Source organism: Diuraphis noxia, unplaced genomic scaffold (genome assembly GCF_037042655.1).
Source record: "Diuraphis noxia isolate RWA-SAM2 unplaced genomic scaffold, SU_Dnox_SAM2 contig0003, whole genome shotgun sequence".
Lineage (NCBI taxonomy): Eukaryota > Metazoa > Arthropoda > Insecta > Hemiptera > Aphididae > Diuraphis > Diuraphis noxia.
In genome coordinates, this window is record NW_028301713.1 from 12,458,700 (window position 1) to 12,472,097 (window position 13,398).

The window sequence follows — 13,398 nt, forward strand, 5'->3', positions numbered from 1 at the left end:
TACTGTATTATACTTGATAGTAATGTTTAACGCCTTACACGATCATATACATTATATATTGTATACAATGTTGTATGAAAAAGATATGTCCAAGTTAGGAAGAGGGAACAGTACTTGTATAATGGCATTAGAAAAAAAACCTGAAACATTTTTCATTTTGAATCAAACGAATTAACGAAGACTTAAAAAGTTCATTTTTAAGTATAATAGGTACAATGCATCATTGTTTAAAATTAATTTATATATAAGTAATAAAATAAATGTTATCATTATTATATGCATACTTTTTTTTATTACCTCCAACCATCACTATTTAAAAATTAAATTGTTTAGTTTAAAGGTGCTACCGCCTCCCTTAGGACTTACTGCCCTATAGGACACCAAATTTTACGCTACGCCACTGATTATATATGCATATATAAATGTATGTTTAACCCACTCATATAATATTATATATATACATACACAGAACCACATTTACGTTGGTATAATACAATATATACTAATACACACTTCATATACATATACCTGTGCGTGTTTTACATAAAACGCCGTGCCCCCACGCGTGAGCTTAAATATTAAAATAACTAAGAGCTTTTGACTCCTTATCCCGGCGAGTTTGAACCGAACTAACCGAGTAATCTTTTGTAAGACGATTACACGGCGGTGTGCATGAATAATGTAATTACAGGACATAAAACGAGTAATTCATAGGATGCGGTACAAACCAACTCCACCTCGTGTAATATCATATTATGTATCATCATGTATGTGCGCGTGTGATGTATAGATAGGTAGTAGGTATATATATTATGTTTATTATATGTTATATAATATATGCGTGTACGGTTAACACGATTCGTATATATTAAGTGCTTTAGATTTACGTCGTGAATATTTCCAACATATAAAATATCATGCACCTATATAACTACATATTATATAAACATAATATAATGTACAATAAAAAAGTAATATATATATCTTGTCGAACGAGAGTGTCGTAGAATTTTCGCTATAGGTTTTGTTCACGGGCGTTTGGTGGGTAGTGTCGGGAGGGTGCTGTTGCAGTCGGAGTAAACGATATTCCTAATAATAATAAAAAAGAAAAATTCACCGACGGAACAAGCTAAAAACGCTGTTTTGGTTTGAAGAAAAAAATCCGTATACGTGTTTTATGTGGACATGTTATAGTATAATATCATTAATTATTATTTTATATAAATTATAATGTAATAAGTTGTGTTCCGGACACTTGATATTTTTCTTTCGCGACATGAGCTCTGCTCTGTTTGCATATACCTATTACCTACATAAATATTAAATACAGATAATATTATTATCTGTATTAATTTTTAGGTACATAACCAGGTTTTAATAATTCGTAAATATTATTATAGACGTTCAACCAGAACGCTACAACATCAGGAGGATAAAAGGAAACGGTACGGTGACAGACGTGGTCGGAGGAAATGAGGAATTTAATTTCTCTGCTGTGCTTGTGTGTAGGTAAACTGTACACCGTTGTCCGTTGGAGTATGCGAGCGGTTTCGATCTCTATAATTATTTAATCATTTTTCACTTGTAGAAAATATACGTGCATACGTATACCTTATACGCAAGTTCCTATATGTCTTAAACTTTAATCGAGTGAATTGATGTTATACCGCTAGTCTATACACGAACTTCATATAACAGTCTGTAACTATAAGTGCTGTACCGAATGAATAAGGGAGTGAACTCTACGGAAAATTTTCAATTATTAGTGAAAGCCCATCAGTAATTAAACGTTGCAGTACCTATACTGTGTATAATGTACATACTGTACACGATTTACTTTTCCTGACGAGCGATTAATTAAAATATTAAATTACTGTCGTCGGTTGATAATGATTATTATAGTGCCGCTGCAGTGCGCACGCCTGATGAATAATCACTTCCACGATATAATATCAAAATAATGTCTGGCGTGAATCGTGTAATCTCATTTCGGCGTCCTTCCTTGGGAGACGACTTGACATAGGTAGGTGGAATAATGTATAACAGCCCGCGCAACGGCCTTATTCAAGATATCAAAATAGAAAATAGTATAATATACCTACTTATCTGAAAAAAAAAAGTGTTGAAAAACAGTAATTGCGGTAATATCGCTATAGTCGTGATTCGTCACGCGATAGATCGCTGCAGCTGCCGTGCAAAAAGGATGCTCTATATAGTATATACACACACTCACACACACACACACACACATATATATAAGATATATGTATATATATAGCTTATAGTCAAGCCTTCCACAACAATAATAATAGTAATAATATTCCATCGGCCTGGCGCATTATTCGTCCGCCTAGACGGCGTTTATATCGTGTGAATATTATTATTATGTTCTCGGCCTCGACGTGCCGCCGGAACAATGATGGTTGTATAATAATGAAATAATGGGTGTACACAATAATAATAATAATAATAATATATAGTCTAGCGCATGGAGACTCGAATCTCGGAAATAGAATAATAATAATAATACATGTCAGACCCCACAACAACGACGATTCAAAAGAGTCATGAAAATCGCAAGTGTCCCGCAAGCACACCTTTGATTCGAACCGGGCTTTTCTTTTGTCTCGCACTGCACAATATTATACTACGTGCACTGAATACGGCCATGGTCTTGAGATTAAAAGCGAATAGGTTTTATTTTCTATCTTTTGGTTTCAGTATAATATGAGTCTTGACACTTATTGTCTATACATATACACCATACATTCATTGCAAATGTCTATAATATTCCAGAAAGTAAAAATAAAATATTCAATTGATATAAAATAAAAAAATTGAATTTCTAATGTTTTGATTGTATAAATGTTTTTGATTGGGGATGTAGACCGAAAAAATATTATTTCAACATTCGTAAAAATGTTACGTTGTCATTTGGGCACAGATTTCTTGTTATGATAATACTTCGAATTTAATGCTAATTCAATATTTTTGTTAAATATTAATAAGATTATAGCTACTGAATATTTTAATGTTCAGTAAAAAAAAAAATAAAAATATTATTGTTATTAGAACTCTTGATTGGTTAAATCTTTTCATGATTTTATTGATGTTTTATTGGAATACATATTATATGTACATATTAGTCATTTTAATATATCATATTTATATGACGAAGGTACCCTCTCAGAATCTACATACTATATTATATTTTATTTAGGCTGTAAGTTGCTCGCTGATTTCATTCAAACCTAGGTATATAGGTAGGTACATCATATTGTTTAAACATATATCCTACGAGTCAATAATATTATTGTTCTAGATACTACATATTTTGAATCCGATAATAACGACTTTAAATTATTTATAAGCCCATAACTATCTAACACTATGTGCGAAGAAACGTCTAAAATAATAATATATTGTTTGGGTACTGTCGTATAGTTAAACCTACGTCACGTCATTATTATACCTACCATTTTTATGTGTCAAATGTCAAGTTTATCGAAAACGAGATTGTTTTACCGGTATCCCGCGGGTTTTGGATTGTTTTTGAAAGTTGTTTGGATCGTGATCGGTGCTCGAGGGGCGCAGACAAATATTTAAATATTTTATGCATTTTATTATTGTTTAGACAAATATCATATACCTAAATATAATAATATACGTGTACATATAATTCTCAAAATATTTTTACGGTCGAAAATATATAATATATTATATTGTTTTGATTAAAAATAATAACGACCGCCTGTAAGCAAGCGGCTAAGCGTGTAAAACAATTATTGTGATTGCTGATGGCCTTGTAATTGAAATAGAAAGCCTATTCATGAATTAACGTTCATTGTGTTTATTATTATTATTATTATTATTCGCGAGTCGTTCAAGTGCTCAATATTTTTTTAACGAGTGTGTTTACACTAGACTGCACCAGTGTGACGATTAAAAAAAAAAAAACTAGAACTACGTGAATTTTAAAATAAATGTACACACACTTAAGAGCACGGCATGTATACGTTTTATTTTTTTAATCAATAGACGCGGGTACACAAGAATGCTTTATAAAGTGACCGCATCATGCGTCCCAATGGGAATACGTCGTTTTTATTTATTTAGACGACTAAAAACAGGAATCATTTTTAAGTTTTATTAGACTGCAAATATCGGCATGCGTTATTGCGTGTATATCACTGGTCGTCTTTGTACAATCCGTGACGTCGCATTTATAGTTTTAAACGATAATAATAATTCAAACATTTAGTTTAATGTTTCTACCCCTCTACCCAGTTTCCATACACCATCGAAACGCAATTCCAGCCATGCTGCATCATTAAGAGGCCTCGCTCGGCTTTTATGTTTAGGGGCAGTTTTATTTAAGCGATTTCTAATCTCGTCTTAGTCGCTCGGAATCTGTGAGTCAGTTTTAAACGATCATTATTGCGGGTAAAATTCAATGCGGTGTATCACTATTAAAAATTGTAATTTTTTTTTTTTATATCTGCAAATTTTAAGTTAAGATCTTAATACATTCGAATATCATCTGTACATTAGTACTTAAAATACATGTTGGAATACATTACCAAGGTATACTATTCTCTACAAAATTCAAGTTATCAATAGAAGCATTTTCAATTGAACATGAAAAGGTATCGCCGACTGTATTTTTGGCTAAATAAACGAGAGCGAAAAACGTTTTAACCGAATATAATATTTATTTCCGAATCTTTCAATGAGGCATTATTGCTTTGAATTAATCTAAATCATAAGTTCAACTTTCCGTATAGATTAACTTTTTTTGTGTTCAATCGTATTGTATTTGCGATATATATGTGTATGGATATATATTATATACCTATACATATGTCGATAAAAAAAAGAAAATTCCCATATTTTTGGTGCACATAAAGGTGTGCGTAAATATTGAAACTAAGAGATAATATTATTTTAGCTAGTTTATGCGAATTTATTATTTTATTGGTGCAATAATAATATTATGTTCGTTACGGTATCGTTTCGATACCATTAATGCATTAAACAAATTATTTATTTCGGCCATAATATGTAATGTAAACTATGCCCATGCGAATTAAATGGTTTATTTTAGACGGCTTGGGGCGTTTGTAGACAGAAAAAAATCCCTCGCAATATCTGTTCCCAGAGGTTTATACCACGGTGTTAAAAAGGATATAATACATGATACAATATTCAACCGAAAACAAACGTGTCAAGGCCAATTGTTTTTTTTTGACTTAGTTAAAAAATATTCGTCACGTTTTCCGATCAAAAATTAATTTATGAAAAAACAATTAAAAATATTGTACTGTTTTGTAGCGCATTATGATTACAAACTTGATTATAAAATATAAGGATCTATATAGGTAGGAATATTTTGGTTGCCGCAACGCCAGCACGTTTTACAATTATAGCTGTTGTTATTCATCGTAATTATACATTATTAGTTATTATTGTATTATATTATTATTTATAGTTACCTAATTACAATAACCAATTTTTACCGTTTATAAAATAAGTGTGTCTTTTATGTAGGATCATTTTTAATAGATCATCAATTATTTTTAAATACTAGTCACCACTGTTTTCTGTCAAATGACGAGGGTTTTTTTGATATTTATTTTTAGAAGAATTGTTTTATTATAATTTATTATTACTTTGCATTGTTTTTTTTTTTTTTACCGAGCATCTAAATTTAGAAACAAGTATAGACTATAGATACAATCGTCTGTCAGTGAATTGACTATTTTGTGTCACGCATATCACATAGAATTTTTGCAACCGAAACACTGCATATAAATATACGACAAAGATTTTTGGATTCATGCAAAACCTTTTAATTAATTGTTTTGCACGTTTTGCAGAGTTATCATTTATTATCCATTCACCCATTAAAACTGTGTATAAAATAATTACATAATTGTTAAAAATGTTCATTTTTTAAATATAATATTACACTTATCTCTAATTTTATATTACATTGGATTTTTTACTCTTTTCAAAGGTCAACCTATATTTTTTTAGTTTCGTAATATTGCGCGCTGCACAATATGTTTGTAATTGAGTACACCGCTCTACTACATAATAATAACATAATGTAGTATCGAACATTGACGACCAATAAGGTTCATTATACATAAATGTTTTCATCAATACTACTAATACTACTAATCGTTGAACCAGAATTTGCGCAAGGGAAACCAACAAAATATGTTCGCTTCACTAAATAGGTTTGTTAAACAGTTCGCTAGTACTGCAGATGAGCGCAAACATGTATTAATGTATTATTCTCGTTATCGCGTTTGTCATGCCCCATAATATAATATTGCATTAATATTATATAATATGGATTTTTTTTTGAATAAAATGTTATTTGATCTCGTTTATACATAGATTCAGCAGCTGCAGCGAACGGGGTTTCTCTTTATTTCGTCTCCGTCTGCTGCAGCAGCGGGAGTAGTTATAGGACAACACATAAATATTTGTCTGTGTGTGCACGTGTGTGTCCCCGGGACGAGACGTATCGACAATAGTCGATCAATATTAATATGATGTTATATTATTGTATACGTGCAGGATATCGTAGGTAGGTATATACATTGATTATAAATACTATAGATTGCTCACTGGTTGGTTTTTCGGTGGCGCGATAATGATCGAGTGCCGCTACAAGGCGCTGCGGACGCTTGTATAGTTAGATCGGATAACGTTGTAAACGCTAGTTGTCACGTCGTCCGGCAGGTGTAGGCATACTGCATAGCGTATTCAGGAGAGGCGCATCAGTTCATAATCGACTCCCAATATAACCATTATATTCATTTTACATTAGTTCGATCATTATAGTAATACCGTAGGGCGTAGAGTATACGTTCGACATTCGTGTACTCGAGATCCGTTAGGTCGTCACTGGTTTACAGGTTTTCTAATACAATGATGCAGTATAGGTAATAGCCAATAGGTTATCAAAATTGACAGTAATTGACAGTTTATATTTTAACTGTATTACTTTTTAAATAATAGCTAAATGATAAAGGTGACTAATAATAAACTTAAAATAATAAAATTTCCACTGATTGTCTGCCTAAATAAATTAACTAATAATTCTTGTAATAAATATTCAGTATGATATTATAATTAATAATCTAAATAGAAGTTCTTCTAGAATAAAAAAAAACATAAAAACTTGACTTTGATAAATAATTATTAATTGACAACATTTTATAATATTATTCATCACACAAGTCAAAAATAACAAATTATTTATGATAATTACTTATTTTGAAAAACGCGTAATTTTGCTACCTGTTGGGCATGTTTTTTTAAATGTATATTACCATTCTCCCTCTTGCATTGTTTAAAAATCAATGTTCGAAAAAGTAGTTCAATGACATACAAATAATGATTGTAGCATGTTGAGTTTTGTAAATCGGAATACCTGATATTGATTTTCTGAAGCGCTTTTTCTTTTAGTTGGCCTAAGACATTTTTTTTCAGTTTTCATGTGTGTGTACTTTGTTGAAAAAATATCAAAACACATTTTTTAAATATTTATAAGTTTTTCCGATGGTGCTTTGAGATTGAGACCCTGCATTGGCCCAACGTGGTCGTTCATCTTGTACATAATTAAAAGCTGTTGTGCGTTGTTCAAATCATGATTTGGTTTTATTAAATGTGATTGGCAATATGTGCACATAAATTTAACTAAACATTTTTTCGCCAAGTATCCGGGAAAATAAACTTCTGAACAAGTTTCTAAAAGAGATTTATTTTGACTTGCAGACGAAGAGTCTGTAGAATCAGAATCTATATCTGTAGTTTCACTTTCTACGTCTTCAGGTAGTTTAACTATTTCCATTGGAGTATCTACTTCAATATCTTTTAATACATCGACGTTTATAAACTCATCAGTATCCGGCTCACAGTTACTGCATGTTGTAGAACATTTTATTAAACTGAATGAACAAATATGTCCAAAACAGCAACGAAAGGTTCTCGCTGTAGGATTTTTATTGTATCTGTAAAAATATAGATTATACCATTGATTATAAAATCAATGACTACACTTAGCCTAAAATATATACTGAACAGTTTAAATTGAAATGTGTGCGTACAAAATTTAGGTAAAATATGTTAAAATAGTGTAGGTACATGAAAAACTGTTCATTATAAATTAAAACCATACAATTTAACGAAAATTGGGTTTGTCATGAAATACGAGTAAGAAGTAAGAACATTTTTTTGGAATGGTTAAAAATTAGTATTTATTTTAGAATAAAAAAATTCTGAAATTATTGAAATAATTGTTAACATACCCATTTTTCTGACGCATTATTGAAAAAAAGTTTTCCAAAGTATCTTGAGTTAGATAGTATGGATTTAAGTATGGCTTAAAGGTTAGTTTTTCGCTTACTATTATTTTGTTATTTATAAATATTATAATGTTTTTTTTTTTGTTTGTTTTGTTTTAAGTGCATATTTTGTAAATTGTATTTATTGAACAAGACTATTTGTACTAATTGTTGAAACTACAAACTTGTGAACCTAACATTTCCCCCCCACAACCGTTTCCTCTCAAGGATCATTGCTGTACAAGTTGTGAGGAAAGCCTCCTCCCAAGGGGGGGAGATGTTCGCGCCTGATAGTATCGTTGCGCCGCAGTTGGCAGTGCCGATGTTTATGCGTGCAAGTCTCCCTCCGTGGGCCCCAACGAGCGGGCTGGTTGTTGTCATCGCTGTATTATTATTATTTTTTTCTTCTACGCTGTTGTCGTAACGGTCTGCGACGTTTTTTGTTTTGTTGTTCATTATGTTGATTGTCGCGATATTAGAGAAAAGGCTCAGTTAGTTAAAAGCCTAAAACACCCGGATCAAAATATTAAAGTCGAGCCTTTACATGGTTCGTTATTGATTGTCCGATGTGTTTCGACCGTGTAGCGATCGAGTGCGAAGAAAAGAAAGTTGTCCGACAAGGAGTTGCCCGAAGAGAAGCTGCTCAAGCCCTCCCCAAACGAATGTTGTCGTGAAACGGTTGTCGGTTTGGAGGTTTTGCGTGGTATGCTTAATTAATGATTGTCAATGTTAATCATTGTAATTTGTAAAATTGTTTATAGTTGTATGTTAATAATAGTCAAAAGATAACTGTTGTTGTTATTAATTTATTTATTTGCCTCCTCCTCTGATGTTATATTATAATTCTCCCGAGTCAATTGTTGTGAAGTTGTTGGGGCTAACTGCCAGGTAAAATCCCCGTCTGGCGAACAACTTTAAAATAGTTATCACCAGGTCTAGGATTTGTATACAACAGCATTTTTTTTTTGCTACGTACAAATGAAATTTAAATGAGTTATGTCCACTATTTATATTATTGTGATGAAGATGGTGTTATTTTCATTTAGCATGTTTTTGCATATATTGTGCTTAATGTATATTTTTGCATATTTAATATGATCTTATTTATTATATGTTATATATAATATGTTAGTTCCCTATTATTCAATAATTTATAAATTCCCCTAAACGATTCGTTAATTTCTCGCCCAAATGATACAGCTCTACTCGGGTAAATTTTGGGTTATTCGCCCAAATGAATGACGCCCATGTAAACTGCGCCCGGGTAAAATGACAGGTAAAATACTTAATTCATTACAGCCATATAATATGAATAATTAAAAATAAATATAATTTTAAAAAGCAAAATAAATACAAATATTACAAATAATAACGTCATATTGTTATAAGATATTAGGAATTAAAAAAATATAATTTTAAAAATTAAAATAATTATAAATATTACAAACAATAACATGTGGTGGATACATATTCATCAATTGGAATTTGACTACTATTACTTATATACGTATTAAATACATTTTCTATTAAATACACTTTCTAACTTTTCGCGTTTTTTTTAAGTAAACTTTTATGAAACACAAAATGGTATATTATGTCTAATATATAGAAAATTGAAATTAATTAGCATAATACGAATGATACGCATTTTGTTTTTTTTCTTTTAGATACCTAGCTGTTAGTCAATGGCAGCCCGAATATTTTTTATTTTTATTACATTATAATACATTTCCTCAGTTGTTTGCTGATGGAAGTAAAGAAAAAATGTTCGCATTTAATAATATTGTTGATAATTTTTAATATAATATTTATAAGCGTCAAATGAACGACCATGCAGTAAGCGCTGAAGTAAAATCGAAATATTATTCGTAGTCGTGCACGCGAAATGATGATGATAATAATCGTTGGAACAATTTTTTACTTGTCGGACGACATATTTTCCGTCCCCTCTTGTCCGGAAAGTTATGTAGGTTCTATGGAGTTGCAGACATGAGCATTCCAGCGACATTTGTACACTGTGAAACTCCTTTGGACACGGAGCAGAATCCTACGAATGCTCGGCAGTCCTAAATAATTGTAATTCAGTTGCTTATATAATATTTAATAATAACATTCCACCGGATAACCTTTACCGCTGTAAGCATATTCACACATATAGGTTTATGTATATATTACCTATACATAAGCCACTGGAGATTCCGTTTGTTAATTTCAATAACCGTTCTGACGGTTTTTTTTTCACCCCTAATCGGCACAAATGCAGTATGCTCGCAGCCTACACTTGAATATATCATTATTTTCCTATATGTGCGTGCCTGTATGTGTATTCGTGTGCATATAATTGCGTGAAGTCGCCGAGGAGAGATTTTTAGTAAACCATTGTAACGATTTACAGATTACTGACTCATCATTTATGTCGCGCTCGCCGATTTAGCTTAGGTTAACAGAACACAGGAACGTAGAGTACGAGCATATATGTATATTATAAAATATAGCCAGACAGTCGAGTCTAAACCACGGTCGTGTCCAAAACACATTGAAGCCTACCCTTTTAAAAATCACTTAATAATTGTTCAGCTCGTGCTCCGATATTCCTGTGATCTTCAATATACTACCCTCAAGAACAGGGTTACTCAGGTGATAGTGTACTATGTACTATAGATATTATTCAGTAATTTAATAAATCTTGTTTTGCGTTACTATATCGTGTTCCATTGTGTTTGTCTATGAACGCAGGTGGCAGGTCATAAGTTCCTAGGACCTGTAAAATATAACTTAGGAAACTTTATTTGTATCGATCCAACAACCCGGTTCTCAAGACCGGTTCGTGTAGTGGGAATAGCTAATTAACAACTCCTTAACTGGATAGGATTTGGTATAAATATCGACAACCACTTAGTTTTGATAGACGAAGGAGGTGTGTTGAAATTTGCTGGAGGCGCCGGGCAAATTAGTCCCCAAAATTGTTCATAATTACTAGCACAACGATATTAATTTTAGTATCAAGAAGTAGTTTACGTCTTTGTTTGTTTGATAACAATATTTGAATTTCAACCTATATTATTTATTATTCGCAAAAAAAAAAAACTGAAATTAATTACATAAACTTATTTTTTAGCAAATGTTTAAATATTATTTTAAAAGAGTTGGTAATAATCAAACCATTCATATTTCTCAACGTACTTGGTTAATTTTAAACTTAGATAAGTTAATTGATGTCTGTAGTTTAACGCCAAACGAATGTTTATCATATATTGAAACAGTTAAGTATTTAGAAGCTTTTTCTAATTGTAAGAATTCTTTTTTCATTAGAAGTTTCGAATAAACTAAAAAAAGAGGAATTTATACATAAGTCCTTAGAGGAAAAGATTGAATTACTTTCTGTACCTAAATTTTTGTATCTTTATTATATTTTATCTAAAGACGATTTAATACATATTTTAGAATTTCTGGGCATTGAATTTTCAACGAATAATGAAACAACAGAATTACGACTTTTATTAAGATCTATTTTAAACAAAAATCAAACTGAGGTCGATAACGATAGCGACCCAGATTTTTTACCAAAACCTTTTAATTTTGAAGAAAGATCACCTGTTATAACGCGTTAAAAAAAAACGAATACTGATTTAGTAGACATAAATAGTCTAAATACTAAAATAAAAACTTACAACATGTCAAAACCAATTTTCTTTAAACCCGAATTTTATAATGGTGAACCAGCAGACGAATGCATTAACGATTTTATTGAAAATTATAATTTGATATCTGTGGCTAACGAGTGGTCTGATGATAAGAAAATAATGTATATTCCTATTTATTTAAAAAAAAGCGCAAAGGCATTCTATCAAAATTTTATCATAAGTAATCCTACACCTACGTGGATTAAATTTGAACTAGCTCTCAAAGAATATTTTATTTCACCGGGAAGGACTAGAATGCTTACAGCAAAATTAACAAATCGAAAATTAAAGTTGAACGAAACAGTCTCGCAATTCTTAGCAGATTTTCAAGTGTTGGCCCATAAGGTAAACCCAAATATGACGGAGACAGAGAAAATTGATCTCATATTAGAAGCTCTCCCTCCCGATTTTTATAACTCAGTCGCACTAATGAATAACAATACACTTCGTGATTTACAGAATAATTTGCGTAAGGTAGAATCTGCAAGAGCAACAGTTAACGAACGAAGTAACACTCGCAATTTCGATGCCCTTAAGGCAGAAATAGAAATATTAAATAAAAAACTAGTAGAACAAAATGCTTTTGTTTCTAATCAATTATCATTTTATCATAATAATCCAAATAATTACAAAAGATATAATAATAACAATCATAATAATAATAGATATAATGAGAAGAGAAACTTTACTGACAAAAATAATAAGTTTATAATAAAAACAATTACTACCAGCCAAATACATATTCCCCTACTAGACAAAATGTTAATGATAAGTATTTTACGGGCAACAAAAATCGTAACATGGATGATCATAGAAATAATAACAATTTTAATCAACCATACACTAATAAGCATGTACCTGGCAATCATAATGGATATATAAGTAAATTTAATAACCCACGATATCAAAATAATTATAATAATATAAATTTTCGTAATCCCCACAAATCAAATCAAGGCGATTTGAACGAATGTAATAATGATATTTTGAATAAAAAACAATTTAACAATCAAAAAAACACGTAAGTCGTGGAATAGATGTTAGGCCACCTCATGACAATTTTATAAAAAATCCTAACTCTGATACACAAAAAACTTTAAATAAAATAAATAACGAACATACCTCTAGTTGTACTGAAAATTTTAGCGAAGTACCTATTCCAGGTGTTAGGCTTGAAGTAGTTGGACATATTAATAATATAGAAACCTCTTTCATATTAGATTCTGGTGCAACGATTTCTGTTATTAATAGTGTACAAATTATTAAATCAAATAGTTCCTTAATCGAAACCAAAAATATTAACGTTCATACAGCTAATGGTTCAGTGTTAAAGGTGGTAGGCAAAATGAAAATTG

At 31.0% G+C, this 13,398-nt stretch overlaps 1 pseudogene; it reads left to right on the forward strand.

Annotated features, from left to right (window-relative positions):
* Nucleotides 1–12,034: 12,034 nt before the first annotated feature.
* LOC149056735 (uncharacterized) lies at nucleotides 12,035–13,068 on the forward strand (annotated as a pseudogene).
* The last annotated feature ends 330 nt before the right edge of the window (nucleotides 13,069–13,398 follow it).